The sequence below is a fragment of the Camellia sinensis genome, unplaced genomic scaffold (genome assembly GCF_055761805.1).
Source record: "Camellia sinensis isolate YWXY unplaced genomic scaffold, ASM5576180v1 Unanchor11, whole genome shotgun sequence".
Classification (NCBI taxonomy): domain Eukaryota; kingdom Viridiplantae; phylum Streptophyta; class Magnoliopsida; order Ericales; family Theaceae; genus Camellia; species Camellia sinensis.
Window position 1 is genome coordinate 8370079 of NW_028128989.1, and position 17336 is coordinate 8387414.

Sequence of the window (17336 nt, forward strand, 5' to 3'; positions counted from 1 at the left end):
TGATTGCTGTTTTGGGTCTGAATTCCAGGTCATATTGGCCCAACACCACTGCCCATCTAGCTATCCTACCTGTTAGATCTCTTTGCTACAACAGGGACTTCAAAGGATGCTCGGTTAACACCACAATCTTGTGGGCTTGAAAGTAGTGATTTAGCTTCATGGCGGCCATTACTAAAGCCAGTGTCAACTTCTCCAAGGGCAGGTATCTGGTTTCTGTATCTGCCAGGGTTTTACTCACATAGTAGACTGCCCTTTGTTCTCCCTTATCTTCTCTGATTATTACTGCACTTACTGCATGCTCTGAAATCGCCAAGCATAAGAACAGCTCCTCTCCAGGTACTGGATTTGAGAGAACTGGAGATGTAGTCAAGTATTTCTTTAAGTCGGCCAAGGTGATTTCGCATTCCTCTGTCCATAAGAAGTCTATGGCTTTCTTTACTAAACTGAATAAATGTTTGCATTTGTCAGAACTTTTGCTTATGAATTTGTTTAGGGCTGCAGCCCTTCCAGTCAACATTTGTACTTGTTTTGCCGACGTTGGGCTCTCTAACTCCAAGATGGCCTTGATTTGATTCAGGCTTGTTTCAATGCCCTTTCTGGTGACCAAGTATCCTAGGAACTTCCCTGACCCAACTCCAAATGCACACTTCGATGCATTGAGTTGGAGCCAAAATGTCCTTAGGATGTCAAAGACTGTCCTCAAGTCGGCTAGATGATCTTCAGGTTCCATGGTCTTTACGACCATGTCATCAATGTATACCTCTGCAGTTTTGCCAATTAGATATTTGAACATCTTAGTCACCAATCTCTTGTAAGTTACTCCTGCATTTTTTAACCCAAAATGCATCACTTTGTAGCAATACAGCCCTTTTGAGGTGATAAATGCAGTCTTCTTTTCATCTGGTTGGTATATGGCTATCTGATGGTACCCTCTATAAGCATCCAGGAAGCTTATCCTTCCATGCCCTGAAGTGGCATCCATCAATTAATCAATTTTGGGCAGTGGGAAACTGTCATTGGGACAAGCCTTGTTCAGGCTGGTGAAGTCCACGCAGACCCTCCACTTCCCATTTTTTTTCTTCACAACCACCGTGTTTGATAACCATGTTGGGTAATTTACCTCTCGAATGGCTCTGGCCTTCAGAAGTTTATCCACTTCATCTTCTACTGCCTCAACATGCATCAACGTCGTCCTTCTTGCTCACTAGATGATAGGTTTAGCCGACCTGTCCACATTCAGTCTATGGCAAGTGACCTCAGGATCAATGCCAGACATCTCGTATGGTGTCCAAGCAAACACCTCAAGGTTTGTTCTCAAGAATGCTTCTAACTCCCTTTCCTCTTCCTTAGCCAAGCCTGAGCCGAGGAGGAAAAAGCGCTCTTCATCCCCTTGCTGGACAAAGATCTTCTTCAGGGCTTCCTCACTTTTCTCGGCTGGTTTCTTGCCGACGTCCTCAAGGACCTCCATGTCCTCATCTTCAATCTCTGCTGCTTCTGCTTCTCGTATATTGCAGGTGGATTTCATTGCTGCCATGGAGCAACTCTTTACTTGCACTTGATCCCCTCTGACCTCTTCAATTCCATGCTCTGTTGGGAATCGCAACAGCTGGTGCAATGTTGAGGGAACAGCCCCAATTGCATGTAGCCATGGCCTTCCCAGGATAGCATTGTAAGGGGAAGGAGTGTCAATTATTGTGAATTCAATTTTTACCTTCTTGGTGCCAGCCTGCACCTCTAAACTCACTGCTTCCAGGGGCCACGTCGGCATTCCATTGAACCCAATCATTGGACCATTGGATTGTTTCAGACCATTGGATTGATACATGATGTCACAACAGCTACCCTGGTTGATTAGAATTCGCTTTACCTAGCACTCTCCAATCTGGAGGGATATCACCAAGGCATCGTTGTGTGGATACTGCACCATCTCTAGGTCATCTTCGGTAAAGGACACCACCGGTCCCTGGCACCCGTCTACCCTAGGTCTCTTATGCCGGACCTGGTACGCATGTTACAAGTGTTTTACTTTCTGAGTTTCCCTACGTATCTCATTTTCATTTACCTTTGTGTGAATCACATTGATCACCCAATGTCCGCCTACTTGCGGTTGCTATGCTTGTGAAGGTGGTGCTGCTGGTGCTTGAGGCAGTCTTGCTTGTTCCTCTCTTGTCCTGGCTTCATCTACCAAGTCCCTTAGATGACCTTGTCTTACCAGGTCTTCCAGATGTGTCTTTAGGGCTCTGCACCCTTGAGTTAGATGCCCATCCTCATTGTGGTAGACATAATGTTTCCCCAGACTTCTTCCTATAAATTCACCAGGAAGCTTTTCTGGTGCTCTGTGTAGACACCCCATTTTCGACCGACCTTAAGACTTTGACGTCATCGTTTGTGCACGTCATGATTGCGCATGTTTGTGCTTGTTTCGAGTGCTTTGTTTTAAGCTTTTCTGTAAGTGTTTACGCTTTAGCATACTTGCATGAGTGTGAGTGTTGCCATGTTCAGCATGCTTGCCATGAGACTATTTGCTTAAGTGTTTAACTGCATGAATGCCTGTGGATGAAGGCTTTATTACTTGAATTGGAACAATTCATCCAATGTGAGTTTTAAGCCCACTTTGCGGAGTGGCAAAACATGTTGTTTTAAGCCCATTTGAGGGTGGCAAAACCACGTTTTAGCCTACTTGCGAGTAGCACTTTCAAACCATTTTCAAAAGACAAACATGAGTTGTTTTGTTTCAATTCTCGTGATTGAGTCTATACTTGTATGATGTGTGCATCACATAGTAAGATAGCTAATAATCAGAACAAGAACACACAAGGTTTATAAAATAACATATCATGCTTAGTAGAGGCCGATCCCTTGATCGGGCGAGCGGGGGTGCTCATTTCATGACCTTCCCCCCCTCGTACCCAAGTTCCCGAGTCGAGGCAACTTTGGTGATGACGGACACGTGATGACGGAAAACTTTTGGGCAAGAAATGCTTCCATTTAGGGCAAACATGGAGTTAGAATGAAGAACCCACGAAGCTGGAACCTTTATAAAAGATAAGGCATTGAATGGAGGACAGGTGTCAGCGTTTCGGAGGTTCTGCTATCGATGGTCGGCAGCAGCACATTGATGACCGGCAGGGTGCCATCAATGGCCGGCATGGGTTCATCAATGGTCGGCAGGCCATTCCCCATGGCTGGTAGCCTTCCTTCATGTTCAATGATCTCTTATGTGAAGATCCAGATGCTTTTAGAAGTTGAATTATGTCATCGATACCTTTTGGGGTCTTTTTTGGTTCTTTTCGGGTTTGAACACGTCTGTTTAAGTTGTAACTGTTTAGCTTTGCTTATTGAGTTGTATGTAGTTTGCTTATCGAGTTGTTGTATTTTGCTTATCGAGTTGCATTTGTTTTGTTTATAGAGTCGTTTTTAGTTCTTTCGGTTGTTAGTTGGTTCACTCCCTGATCAAGAGCAATGCATTTCGAATGTGCAGTTTTCAAACAAAGATCAATCTCATTTTCATAACGTGCGATGCGATCCAATGCTTAGAATGTAAAACGTAACACCTTTTGAACCAAAAAGTTGTTTTCATTCATATCATGGTTTCTTTTTACAAAAGTATGAGTTTTGAAGAAAATAAAACTGCCTAAGGCTGTACAATGTGCAAAAACTACTAGCAAAAAGAAAACAAAGCAAAAAGCGTCTGAGCTGGTGCCGTCTATCTCAAGGTCGAGAGGCCCTCTTCGTCATCTTCCTCGGTCGAGCAAATTCTGCATCACTGTCACCATCAGCTCAGCTGAATCGGAGCCCTCCTTAGCCTCTCCAGTCTCACCCTTAACTGAACCTGAGCCAGCATTGCCGTCTCCATTCCCAGAGGACTCTGAATATGCACTCGCCACCTCAGCCTCCTCGTTCGTCTCATCATCATTATCGCCCAGAACGGGCTCTGAAGGGCCACTCTCGCTGTGGTTACCTCTGGCTCTACCCCAGCCGTGTGTCTGAGCCTGTCTCCATTTTCTCTCTGCTGCTGGGGGAGGCGCTGAAGGTCCTGCCTCTGCTCTTGCTAGGGCATATGACGGGGCTGGCATCTCAAAAGGAATCTGAAAATGGCAATTTATGAGAATGCATTAGTCTATATACATGGGATGCAAAAAGATGTTGTGCCGTGAGTAGTAAATGATTGTAGATGATGTGCTGTGAGCAGTGGATAATTGCGGTGTATGTGTTGTGAACAGTGGATGATTGCAGTGTATGTATGCCGTGGGCAGTGTATGGGAACAGTGTATCGATGTAGTGTTTGGTGTAATATGCCAGATCACTGAAGTGTGGAGCAGTTGCAGTGCTAATGTGTTAGCAGAAAAACTTTATGGCATGAAATGCAAATTGAAAAATTACCGGGATCCGGTAAAGGCTAAACAGATCCAGGCTCGTCTGTACCATGCCTGTCAAGGAAGCCATGAGCTCAACGGCCTGCCCTATTTACTTAACGGGTGCCTGTAAGTGCATTGAAGGGATCAGTATCCTATAAAGCATAGTTGAAAGGAAATAAATATGCAGAATGTAAAGTTCGGTGCATACCGGAGTCGGGCCTCGAACCCCGACCAGTGCTCGACTAGCTGGTGCAGGCTCAATGGGGATCTGGCAAGTCTCCCCAGAACGTCTCCGATAAGTCAATGTAGTCGGCAACTCTGGCCATCCAGTCTCCTGCCTCGCCTTAGGATCTCTCCTCCTACGAGACCTGGTTGCTCTGTCTTTCCCTCTCGCAACTGGAGCTCTCGTTTCCTCACCTTCGCTAATGCTGGTCAGAGGTGGCATCAGATGCGTCTGAATGAAGGTCGTGTAATCGCCTTCCATGCAAAAAAGGTCTGCATCTAGTCCTACCATGAACTGGATCACCTCCTCCTCAGAGAGCTTGTGTGTGTCTCTCATAGATGCTGGAGGTGCCATCGATATAGATGGGGCAGGCAAGCTCAAGGTCTAGCGCACGAAGCGCTCACTCAGGAACCAAGCGCGGCAGATCGGTCCCTCAAGGAGGATGTGGTAGCGAGCCACGACCCTAGCGGTCTCATATGCGAATCTGGCCCCTGACGGTATCACGTCCCATGGCTGCCATGTGATCTGAAGATGAGAAAATGAACAGATGATTAGTCGTTATCAATTGACTACTGTGTGTATCAAACTAGTTGAAAAATAGCATGATTATGTTTTGGGTTACCTCGCGCGCCGTGACTGTGTCGAAATACTGTCGGAAGAAGATGAAGTTCTCCCGGGTCCTACGATGGAGCAGGCCGTCATACACCCGAGAGAATGGGACTGTCACTAGGGTCTCTACTATAGGCTCTGGGGAAAGAGCTGGGAAGTATGCATACACCCATAGCTGCAAGAAAAATGTGATCAATACAGTATATGAACAGAATACAAAAAATGCAAAGCAGAAAGCATACAGTGTATAAACAGAATACAGAAAATGCAAAACAGAAAGCATACAGTGTGTGAGTAGATACAGAAAATGTAGGACAGAAAGTACATGCGTTGCGCAAATGTAAAGCAGGAAATGCTAAGTAGAAAATGTAAAGTGAAGAGGGGGAACTAAGCTGCGTACCTCCCAGGCTCGCCAGTAACCGCTGATCAAGGTCCTGCACATCCGAGAGGTCGAGCTCATGTATCCGTATAAAGTAGTGAGACCGGCTCCGCCCCAGTCATAAAACGGGACTCACTACAGCACCACCAATGTGCTCAGAAAGTATTCCACCTGTTCGAGAACAAGGTGGTACCAAAGAGGAACATGAGAAAGCCCCTGGCGTACTGCTCGGTCTGCTCAATAGTCTCAGGCTCAACTCCTCTGAACTACTTCTCAAACCAGCTATATCGAACCATACCTGCCCGAAGTGTCGGCGGCTATGCCCCAAGTAGTGCAGCCCATGCAGCTTCCCACTCTTCCATGTCAGGATTGAGGGGGATCATATCACCTCCTACGCCTAAGCAGTGATCATGGCGGAGTCGTAAGGAGTCATCGTCATCTCCCCCGTGGAGGAGAAATGGAAGGAGTTGGTGGTATCCCACTACCTCTCCACAAGAGCCCCTAAGAGAGGGCGGCTCGCTGTGACTCGTGTCAAGCTAGAGTAGAATAGACCGAAGCTGGTCCCATCGATGATGTCACAGACCCCAGCTGGAAGCTCGTCGTACCAATCCTGAGCTACCGTAGCTTCGGAAGGAGCGGGATCCATCTTGTGTTAATGCATGTGATGCAATTAGATCAAGCAATGAAAACACAATTGAAAGTACAGTTGAATGCAGAGTAGTGATGTATGGAGTAAAGTTGAATGTGAAGCAGTAGTGTATGAAATACAGTCAGATCAAGGAATATGATGCAATCAAATCAAAACAGTGCAAAAAATGCAACAGTTAAAGGTGGTATTGCAGAAAAGTGAAGTTTGTACCTCGACGGCTATGGCCGACAAGTGAGACATAGACTCTCTCAGTAAGAGGTCGTCTGGCGTGTCCTCGGCGAAATCAGTGAAGGCCTTGATGCCTCCCGCAACTGGTATAATGTACGTCTCGAGGTGGTACCTCGTCGAATCGAATGGGCGAATGCTCGGCGGTAGTGGCTCAGGCTCAACCCCAGGCTCAGCCTCGAAGTCCGCTGCAAACTCTGTCGGAGGAAATGCGGGGAAGCCCCCGTCATGTGGGACATCGTATGCCATCTGAAATGGATGCGAAATGAGCAAAAATGAGCAAAAAATGCAGGAAATGGTGAACTTTGAATAAAGTAAACCCTAGGAAAGAGAAAAAGTCAAAGAAAGTTGAAAACCCTGGAAAAGTGTACTAACCTTGGGAGAAACTCGAGGGAAATGATCCTTGAACGGTGGAAATGATGCAAGAAGCGTCGAAATCAAATTCTGATCGGTTCAAATCGAAGAGAACGAAAGGGTTTTCGTGAAGAAAATGTTTCTAGGGTGTTGGAAAGCGCATAGAATGCGCAGATCTAGAGAGAATGAGTACCTAGAGAGCAAGGGAGGAAGGTTTTCTGCCAAGGGTTGTGAGGAAATGAAGTGTCTCCACCCCTACTTAAAGACCGTGGATCAAAGGACCATTTTGCCCAAATCTGCCATCAATGGCCAGCAGTGGCCACTGATGGCTGGCAGGGGGTCGGCGACATCCCTTGATGGCTGGCAGGCATCCACCAGTTTCCCCTGCCTCTTCCACCTTAATGTGTCCTTGAGTTCCAAGAAATGCAGGTTATGCTCAAAATTTGATTCAAAATGCCTCCGCAGAAGCCCAGAATCACATTCACAGTGCGCGAGTGTCATGACCCGAACCTGCCCCCGTGAGTTAAGGACACGACCGGCCAGTAATCATGAGACTACCTACGGCCTCAAAACGAACCAAACGTATTTTAACAGAGTTAATGGGGGCCAAACAGAAGCAAATTTGAAACTTTGTCCATAGAGCTATGCTTAAGTGCACGCCATAACATTCCAAACATTTATATGTTAATAACTCACATCAGAATATGTACTAGCACAAAACACTGTACATACAGGATCATACAGATTTAATTCAGTCAAACCCAAGACTTATATACAAAAATGGTCCAATGTTTTCGCCAACAAAACAAAACTATAAACAGAGGACAAAAGGGCGAAGACAGTCTCGTGCGTGAGACGTTTGGGCTGACTCCTTAAAACTCTGACTGTTTCTCACAATTTCACCGGGGCTGGTTTTGGGCGTCCCTTGGCTCACCTACATGTACATGAATGAGCGTGAGTGAATACCCAGTGAATAATATCAATTAAAGAAGATACATAAGCAATCATTGAAACAGTTACAGCAAACGACCTTTGGCCCAATCATGTATATCTATCGACCTTTGGCCCAATCATTTATATCTATCAGCCTTTGGCCCAATCATTTATATCTATCGGCCTTTGGCCCAATCATTTATGTCAGTCGGCCTTCGGTCCAGTCATTCATGTCAATCGGCCTTCGGCCCAATTATTCATGTCAATCAGCCTTCGGCCCAACCGTTCGTATCAATCGGCCTTCGGCCCAATCATTCATATCTATCGGCCTTCAGCCCAATCATTCGTATCAATCGACCTTCGGCCCAATCATTCGTATCTATCGTTGTCCACCATTCAGATTAATGAACTTATAAAACTTACATATAAGTAAACAATTGGACAACAGTATATTTCAAATATCTTGTTAAGATATTACTCACAGTGATCGGTTTGTGGATTTGCCCTGGAGCTCGACCCTACACATTCCATGAACACAAAAGGGTCACTAACAATTCAATCCGTTCTAAATTCACATTTTCATCTTTAGGCTTTATTTTTAACTCTTTAACTCATTTACAATGTTTAACACATGCCTAAGAGTGCTTGCAAGTGAAAGAGAACGGAAAACGAAACACAGAATGCGAAAACAAAATTTTAGAAAACAGGGTCCCCGCTCGAGCGTGGACTACCCCGCTCGAGCGGACCCTTAAGGCCTGCAAAAGTACTGGTTGCATGAAAAATAAGCTCGAGCGTAAAATAAGGCGTTCGAGTGAAAGGCCTGTCTACAAAGCTCCCCGCTCGAGCGGACACCAAGTCTGCAAAAAGTACTGGGAGCACGTAATTTACACTCGAGCGGAGGTTCTCTAGCTTGAGCGGATCTCAAAATTCTGGAAAATCCAGAATGTGTTCTTGAGCTCCCTCTCAACATTCAAACCAAAATTTCTCGCATTTTATGACTCCAACCTCACATATTCTTGTACAACATGGTATAAACACTAAAACACATCATCATGGAGCTCAATTTCATGAATCAAACACATGCATGCCCCAAATTGACACCAAACTCAATTCCAATATACACATTCATGCATTCAAAGCTCTTATCTTCATAAATTGTACATGCATGTGATGTATTGCTCCCATTTTCAACTTAGATGACACAAATGGTGATTATACATGAGCTTTAACCAAAATCCTACATGAATCATGTATTTTAAACTCAAACATGCAAATTCAAGCAATTACATACATGCATGCACACATGGGTCTTTAATACAACAAAATCAAACTAATTCATGTTCTTGACCCTCATTCAAACTTGAATTCACAAGGTGATAACTAAAAACATATGAATTACTCACCAAGGAGCTTTAATCTTCACAATCTATGGCAAATTCTTGAGTTATCTTCAAGTCTTTCAAAGTTCAAGAGCAAAACTTGCACAATTCTTCTCTCTCTCTCTATATAGCCGGCCTTCACACCCTCTCCATGCCTATCTCAGATTTTTGAGTTCAAAAAGGAGCAAAGAGAGTGTATATGGCCATATAAAAAGTCCCACTAATGCTTATTTAATAATATTAAATAGTTTGGCACTAATTCACCAATTTAATCAACTTAATTTGATCCATATCAATTTTTAATTAAATTTTACCGTAGGCTCTAAAAATTCTACCAATCACAATGGCGTAATCAATTTCGAGTTCTGTGACCGATAAGGCTTTCAATTTAATTTTCGAAGCGAAAAAATCAAACAGATATTCCTACGGGGAACATATGGAAATTCAAAACCACATAATGGCACACAAAATCATGTCAAACACATACTCATATTCAAAATAAAGACTAATTAACATAATACGGGACAGGGGTATTACAGCAAGGGTTATCGCCCGTCAACTCAAACAAGGAGTATCCTTTTTAAATATATTTTGCCCTCCGAAAGGTAAGTCGGAGGTCACAACTAGATCGGACTTGCCAAGACGCGCATTTCTTTATTGAACATATTGCATCGCATATGCATTGATTATTGTGCACAAAATATGTTATGCATCTTTTCACTTACATTGTTATGCACGTTCCACTCGCATTGTTATGCACCTTTTCACTTGTATTGTTATGCACGTTCCACTCGCATTGTTATGCACATTTTCACTTGCATTGTTATGCATGTTCCACTTACATTGTTATGCACCTTTTCACTTGTATTGTTATGCATCGTTCTACTTGCATTGTTATGCACCTTTTCATCTCCTCTCGCGTTTGACACGTGTTTGGTTACCTTTCTCCTCTCGCGTTTGACACACGTTTGGTTGCCTTTCTCCTCTCGCGTTTGACACGCGTTTGGTTACCTTTCTCCTCTCGCATTTGACACGCGTTTGGTTACCTTTCTCCTCTCGCGTTTGACACGCGTTTGGTTTCCTTTCTCCTCTCGCGTTTGACACGCGTTTGGTTACCTTTCTCCTCTCACGTTTAACATGCATTTGGTTGCCTCTCTCCTCTTGCGTTTGACACGCATTTGGTTACCTTTCTCCTCTCGCGTTTGACACGCGTTTGGTTGCCTTTTCTCCTCTCGCATTTGACACGCGTTTGGTTGCCTTTTCTCCTCTCGCATTTGACACGCGTTTGGTTACCTTTCTCCTCTCGCGCTTGACACGTGTTTGGTTGCCTTTTCTCCTCTTGCATTTGACATGCGTTTGGTTACCTTTCTCCTCTCGCGTTTGACACGCGTTTGGTTACCCTTTCTCCTCTCGCGTTTGACACGCGTTTGGTTACCTTTTTCCTCACGCGTTTGACACGCGTTTGGATGCTCTTCTCCTCTCGCGTTTGACACACGTTTGGATGACTGCGCTTTCTTGCGCAGTCCTTCTCCTTTCGGGTTTGATACGCTAGGAGGTGTTTCGTTTGAGACTTTGGGTGTTCCCGATAGTCGCTTTTAGTCTTTCTTGCGTGAGCTGTAGTTAAGACTGCATAGTTTTCTTACATCCTTTCTTTTGAAATGAGTGAGACGGCTGCAACTTGTCAGTTTGCTTGAATTGTTGTATTTATTTTGCATAAATGCTTCATTACAGCTCTCTTTGCATAATCATAAGTTATGCTCTTGCATCGTGCATGTCATTTGCATTTTGCCCCAGCCTACGGGCGCATCTCTATATTGTTATATTGAATGTTTGTCTGAGTCTTTGGCCTTGTCAAAAATGGGTCGTCTCTAGGATTTGACATTCACTCCTGTTATCTCATGACTTTCGAGTTCTGTCAAAGAAGGACAACTGTAGACACCCCATTTTTGACCGTCCTCAAGACTTCGATGTTCTTGTAGGTTTATCCAACAACAAGTTTGATTGTTCGTCAAGTGTCTGACTTTCGCAACGGAATGCTTTAGGTTTGATCCTTCCAAACCCTATTTCCATTCTGTCTCATTTTTGGACCATGTGTTGGTCTTTGCTTTGTGGTGTCCTTGATGGCCTGCCGACCATCATAGAGGGTTGCCGGCCATGGGCTAGGCCCTGCCGGCCATCAATTAGGCCCTGCCGACCACCACTGATGGCCGGCCGTCCACCTTTATTTTAACAGATATTTTCTCAGATATTTTGAGCCAGTTGTGGCTCACTGAGCCATCCTCCATACGCGTGTATGGAGGGATGAAAGCTTGCTATAAGCTTGTCAAGCAAGCTTTTGTTTGCATTGCCTTTATAAGGGAAGGCCTCTCCCCCTATTCAGGGGTTCAGAAATTTTGGAGACAAAATCTCTCTCTCTCTCTCTAGAATTCTCACACACACTCTCTCTCTATATTGTGCTTTATAGTGCTTAGAAATGTGTTTTCTTCACAATTTTGCAAAGAAGCACCTAGTCAAACACCACTACCTTGGAGCTGAGGTCCTTGAAGGTTTGTTTGGAGTTCAAAAAGCTGGTTTTGGCTCAGAAGTTGTCCTCTTGCTGCTGTGCTTCAAGGGTGAGCATATTCCCTCTTTTAAGCCTATTTTTGTATACCATATTAGCCACCTTTGCATGCTGTTTTAGGCTTGGTTGTTAACTACAAAAAGCTCTATTTTTAAGTGTTAAAAATGATTGCTTGAGGCCCTGTGGGAGTTAGGGGTGTTTCACCCCCTTGTATGCCTTATTTGCTAAGCTTTTGGGCTATCCTTTAAAGCTTTTGGAACTATCTCTTTTTGGCCCTTTAACCACTGAATTCCAGAGGAATTTCAGTGGTGGAAAGGTGGTTTTGAGGTCTCAAATAGGAGGGGGTCATCCCCTCTCCTTATGTCTTGTTTGCTTGTATTGATAGCCTCATACTTCAGCATGTTCTTCTACCATCTCTTGACTTGATCTAAGCATGTTTTTGTGACTTTTTTAACATGTTTTGGCTCCATTTGTGGCTGGCTTGGCCACTTTTTGCATGCTCCTTACACTTGCAGTGTAAATCTTGCTTACTAGCTTAATAAGCTTGCTATTTTGGCCTATTATTCTAGCTTATTTTGGCTACACTCCAGCATGTTTTTGCTCATGTTTTGGCATGATTGAACTCTGTTTTGGGTGGTCTTTGTCATGTGAGGCTTGCTTTGTATGGCTATAGCATGATAGGCTTTAATAGCTTTGAGTTATGAGTCCTCTAGTATGCTTTGCTTGAGTTGTTTGTATGATTTGGCATCATTTAATATGTGATTTCAGAGCATATATCACTGTCATATTCTTATATGTATCACTCTTTCAATGCTTTTGAGAAGTTGAGCCTCATGTCTTGTTTGTGAACTAATACATGAACATATCTTTCTTGCCATCTATGCTGCAAGTCTAGCATGTTTTTGCTACTATTTCGACTTGCCTTAGGTCTATTTTGAATGGTCAATGTCATTTGAGCATTGCTTAGTATGGTTGTAGTGTAAAGGGCCTTCACTAGCTTTGAGTTTTGAGGTTTTTAACATGTTATGCATGTGATGTTTGCATGATATGGCACCATTTAGCATGTAATTTCAGTTCATATAGTGTAGTCACACTCTCACGCACTTGACTCCTTCATTGCTTTTGAGGGTTGTGTATTGTGCCTTGTTTGTGGCCTAACATATATGCGTGTTTATCTAGTCCTTTGAGCTTCAATTTTAGCATGTCTTGGCCTCTGATTTGGCATGATTGAGCTCTATCCAGAGCTGGTGTGGTTGTTTAGGCTATGTATTGCATGCTTCTTGTATGATGCTCTTTACTAGCCTTAGTGTTTTGGGCCCTTAACATGTCTTGCATGCATTACTTACATGATAGAGTCTTGTGCATGCCACTTTAACATTGAAATATCTGCCACCTCTTCTCATTAGAGGACACTCACATTACACTTAACCGGTTAAAGAATGGATCGGTAATGTTAAAATGTGTAAACAAGAATCAACCAAGTAAAACATGTCAAGATAAGCATGTTGTTTGCATTGCATGGTGTTCAACCGGACGTTATGTTGAACACAAGGTAAATTGGTTCATTTCATACTCAAAGTGATGAAAATGAACAAATTCCCTTTGTCTCCATTGCCTTTGATCTTCCATGATAAGGTAGTGGACTTGAGTCTTGTTTGCAGTGCATTTATTGAATGTGTACAAGATTGGATCTTTGGCTATCATGCATTCCAAACGCTTGATTGATGGTTTTGGATCCAATGGTGCCTCTCCCTTAATGTTTTGAGATGGTAATGAGTGGCACAGCACAAACATGTTCTTGGGAGACCCTCCATTTTTCTCTATTTTGTGCTCTGTTGTAGCTTGGTGTCACAGCACACCAGTGGCCGGCAGTGCCACATTGATGGCCAGCACCCATGCATTGTTGGCCGGCAGGTGGCCGGCAGCAGCTCCTCATGGCCGGCAGGCCACTGGTGCACTCCCCAGCATGGATTTGGTAAGTTTCAGCAGAGAGTTCTTGAAGACACCCAACAAACAGAGCCTCTAAAGAGCAAACCGGAGAGCTTTTCGGGGCGAAAACCGAGCATGCATCTTCTTCCTCTTCGAACAGAGCTGGAGCAGCTCAGTTTAATGCTTGCTTGTTAGTTAGCATCAATTTGTAATTCGATTAATTTGTTAATTAATTAAATGTTGTAATAATTAAGTAGCTTAGTTTAGCTATTTCTTTATTGGTTTGTAATAATTAGTCTAATTAGCTTAACTAGATTAGTTAGAGTAGCTTAGCTTAGATTAGTTTAGTTTATTCAGACCCTGTAGACACCCCATTTTTGACCGTCCTCAAGACTTGGACGTCATCATTTGAACACTCGATGATTATCCATGTTCGTGTTCGTCTTGAGTTCTCGGAGGTTTCGGCCGCGTGCCTTGCCTCGAGACCTCTCGACTTGTTTGTTTTGTGCTTGGTTGTAGACCAAACACTTTTGTGATTGCTTCTAAGGGCAGGGAATGGCTTGTTGGCCATCCCCGCACCTCACCGGCCATGGCCTGAGGCCACTGGCCCTGTTTTCTTGCTACCGGCCAAAGGTGTTGGCCGGTCAGCATTATTTTTGGTCGACCGGCCATTGTTTTGATCAATCGGCCACTTTTTCTGGCCGAGCCCTTTTCTTGGGGAGGCTTAACCCTTCTAAACCTTTGGTTTAGCTTCTTGGGAGAGGCTTGACCCTTTTGAACCTTTGCCTAGCTTCTCCAAGAAGCTTGAACCTTTCTTAGCTTTTTGAGGAAGCTTGACCCCTTTGCTCTAGCTTCCTGAAAAAGCTTGACCCTTTTTGCTTTAGCTTCCTTAAGAAGCTTGGCCCTTTGCTCCAAGCTTCTAAGAGAAGCTTGAACCTTTGTTCTTCTATAAGAGAGAGCCTCTCCCTCATTACAAAAGGTTCAGATTTTTGGCCAAGGCTCCATACACATATCTCTCTCTCTATATCTCCTCCATTTTAGCTCAAAAAGTGTAAGGTTCTTGGCCCCATTGCACTACAACTCTTAGCCTAACCCTTCCACCTTCGGTCTAAGCATCTTGGAGGCCATTTTCAGAGGCTACGGGATTGGTTTTTGGGTCCAGACCTGCTGGAGTTCTTGGCTACAAGGGTAACACTCCTTTTTCCTCTTTTATTCCTCATTTTTGCACAAGCTTTTAGCCTGTCTTGCATGCTGTTTTGAGCTTAGTGTGTAACTGATAAAAGTTCTGATTTTGCATGCTTTTGATCTTTGTTTAAGGTCACTTTTGTTTTTGGGGTTGTTTACCCCCTCTTAGGCCTTGTTTGGCCTCTTTTTTGTGCCTTTTTTGTGAGTTTCGGGACTACCTTGTATTGGCCTTCTCACCTTCAGTGGTGGGGATGGTGTTTTGAGGTCCTAAGAAGGAGAGCGCCACCCCCTCTCCTTATTGTCTTGTTTACTTGCATTTTTGGCCTTACAAAGGAGCCCACATTTTCATGCATCCTAAGCTTGGTTTAGGCCCCTTTTGGTGACTCTTAGGACCTGCCTAGCCTCTATCCATGTCTGGTTTGGTCCCCTTTTGTTTGCTTCTTGCATGTGTAGAGTAACCCCTTTCTTGGCTTATCAAAGGAGCACCCCATTCTAGCATGTGTTGACTATGTTTCAATAGGTTTTTAGTCATATTTTGGCATGCCATGAATCTGTTTTTGACTGGTTTGGTGGTCCCTCATTTGCTTCACATGCTTGTAGTGTAAACCATGCTTACTAGCTCACATTGCATGTTGTTTTGGCCCTCCATTCTAGCATATTTTGGCCATGTTTCAAACATGTTTTGTTCATATTTTGGGCTGTCTTATCTCTGTTTTTAGGCCTCTTGGTCGATTGGTGCTTGTCATGCATGGTTGTAGTGTAATAGCCTTGCTTACCCTTGAGTTTTGAAGCCCCTTGCGTGCGTTGCTTGAGGTGTTTGCATGTTTTGGTATCATAGGGAATGCTATTTCAGAGCTTATATGTGTGCCATATTCTCATGTTTAGCATGCCTTCGATGCGTTTGAGAGTTGCATCATTATGCCTTGTTTATGAGCCTTTGCATGAGCTTCATTTTGGTGCATATCAAGCCCTCATTTTAGCTCATTTTGCCACTATTTAGGGACTGCATGAGGTCTGTTAGGAGTTGGTTTCATCATTTGTGCATTGCTTTGCATACCTCTAGTGTAACGTGCTTCACTAGTTTCGGTATTTAAGCCTTCCTACATGCATTGCACGAGTCGTTGCATCATTTTGGAGTCATTTTGTATGCTATTTCAGAGCTGGAGTGTATGCCATTGTACCTCATGTTTCATCCTTGCCATGCTCTTGGAGAGTTACATTTTGTGCCTTAGTCACGGGGCCATTGCATTGTGCATGTTTGCATGAGTTTTGGTGCTTTGATTCCATCATTTTTGGCCACTGATTTTGGCATGCTTGAGAGCTACCCATGTTAGTGTAAGTCCATCTTACCATGTTGTTGCATGCTTGTTTCATTTTGCATGTTGTTGCATGCTATACATGTCCACATGTTTAGGTTGTATGCCTATTGCATATTACATGTTAACATGCTCATGTTGCATTAGATTTGTTGCACACTTGAGTTATTTGCATGCTTGCTTGCTTGCGTAGGTTGCATTGCATTGTGTGTGCATCTCTTGCCTCCTGATCAATCATGATAGAGGTTGGGGCCCTTTATGTGTTTTGTGCATTTCATTCCATATTGAGTTGCACACTTGACTCTTTGGCCATCATGCATAGAAATGCGTGATTGGTGGCCTGAGGGTCGAGGACCATTCTCCCTTGAGTTCATAACATGATAAGGAGGGTGGTCGTGCACACATTGCTTTGAAAATGCATTGTCATGCTCTGTTTGCCCTCTGCTGCTGCAAAACAGGATTCTGCAGGAAGAGTTGGCCGACCGACCACATTCAGTGCTGGCCGGCTATTCATTTCTAGCAGAGAGCTCCACTTATGGCCGATTACCATTTTCCAATGGCCGGTGGCCTTTCCTTTTGGCCGGTGACCTTCCACAGTGCTCAGAAGGTGGTTCAGAAGCATTCTGGAGACTTGTGCAATTTTCAGAAGTGCAGAGCAGTGTAGACAGAGGCAACATGAGTATGGCGATGGATTTTCAAGCGAAACCGAACATACATGCATGCATTCATCCCTCTTCCCAAGGCCTCTTTACTGCTTTCTTAGCTTAATTAATTCATTTAATTAGTTAAGTGTTGTGTAATAATTAATTAGTTTGTTACTTAGTTAATTTGTATTATTCTTTCGATCCCTCCGAGAGAGGGCAAATTATGTAATAAGCGTGCGTGTGTGTGATGCATGTCTTCCAACCCCACGTCTTTCTCTCTTTTATTTAACCGCTTACAATGGTTAGTTTTAGGACACGTTTCAATTAGCATACTTATGATAGCATGTTTGCACACATTCATTCGTATTGCATGCACTGGGCTCGGCGCATCATGCTAATTGCATTGTATTTCAATTCCAATTTGAATACATGTATCAAGTTGCATTTCACATGACATCTTAGAATAGCTGAGCCTATTTCTAGTTGCATTTTACACGTGTTGCATTTGCCATCTTAACATGAACTAGGATCATGCATTTGATTGCTAATTAGTTTCTGTTTTGGCTTGAAGTACTAGGTAAGCATTTACGCTT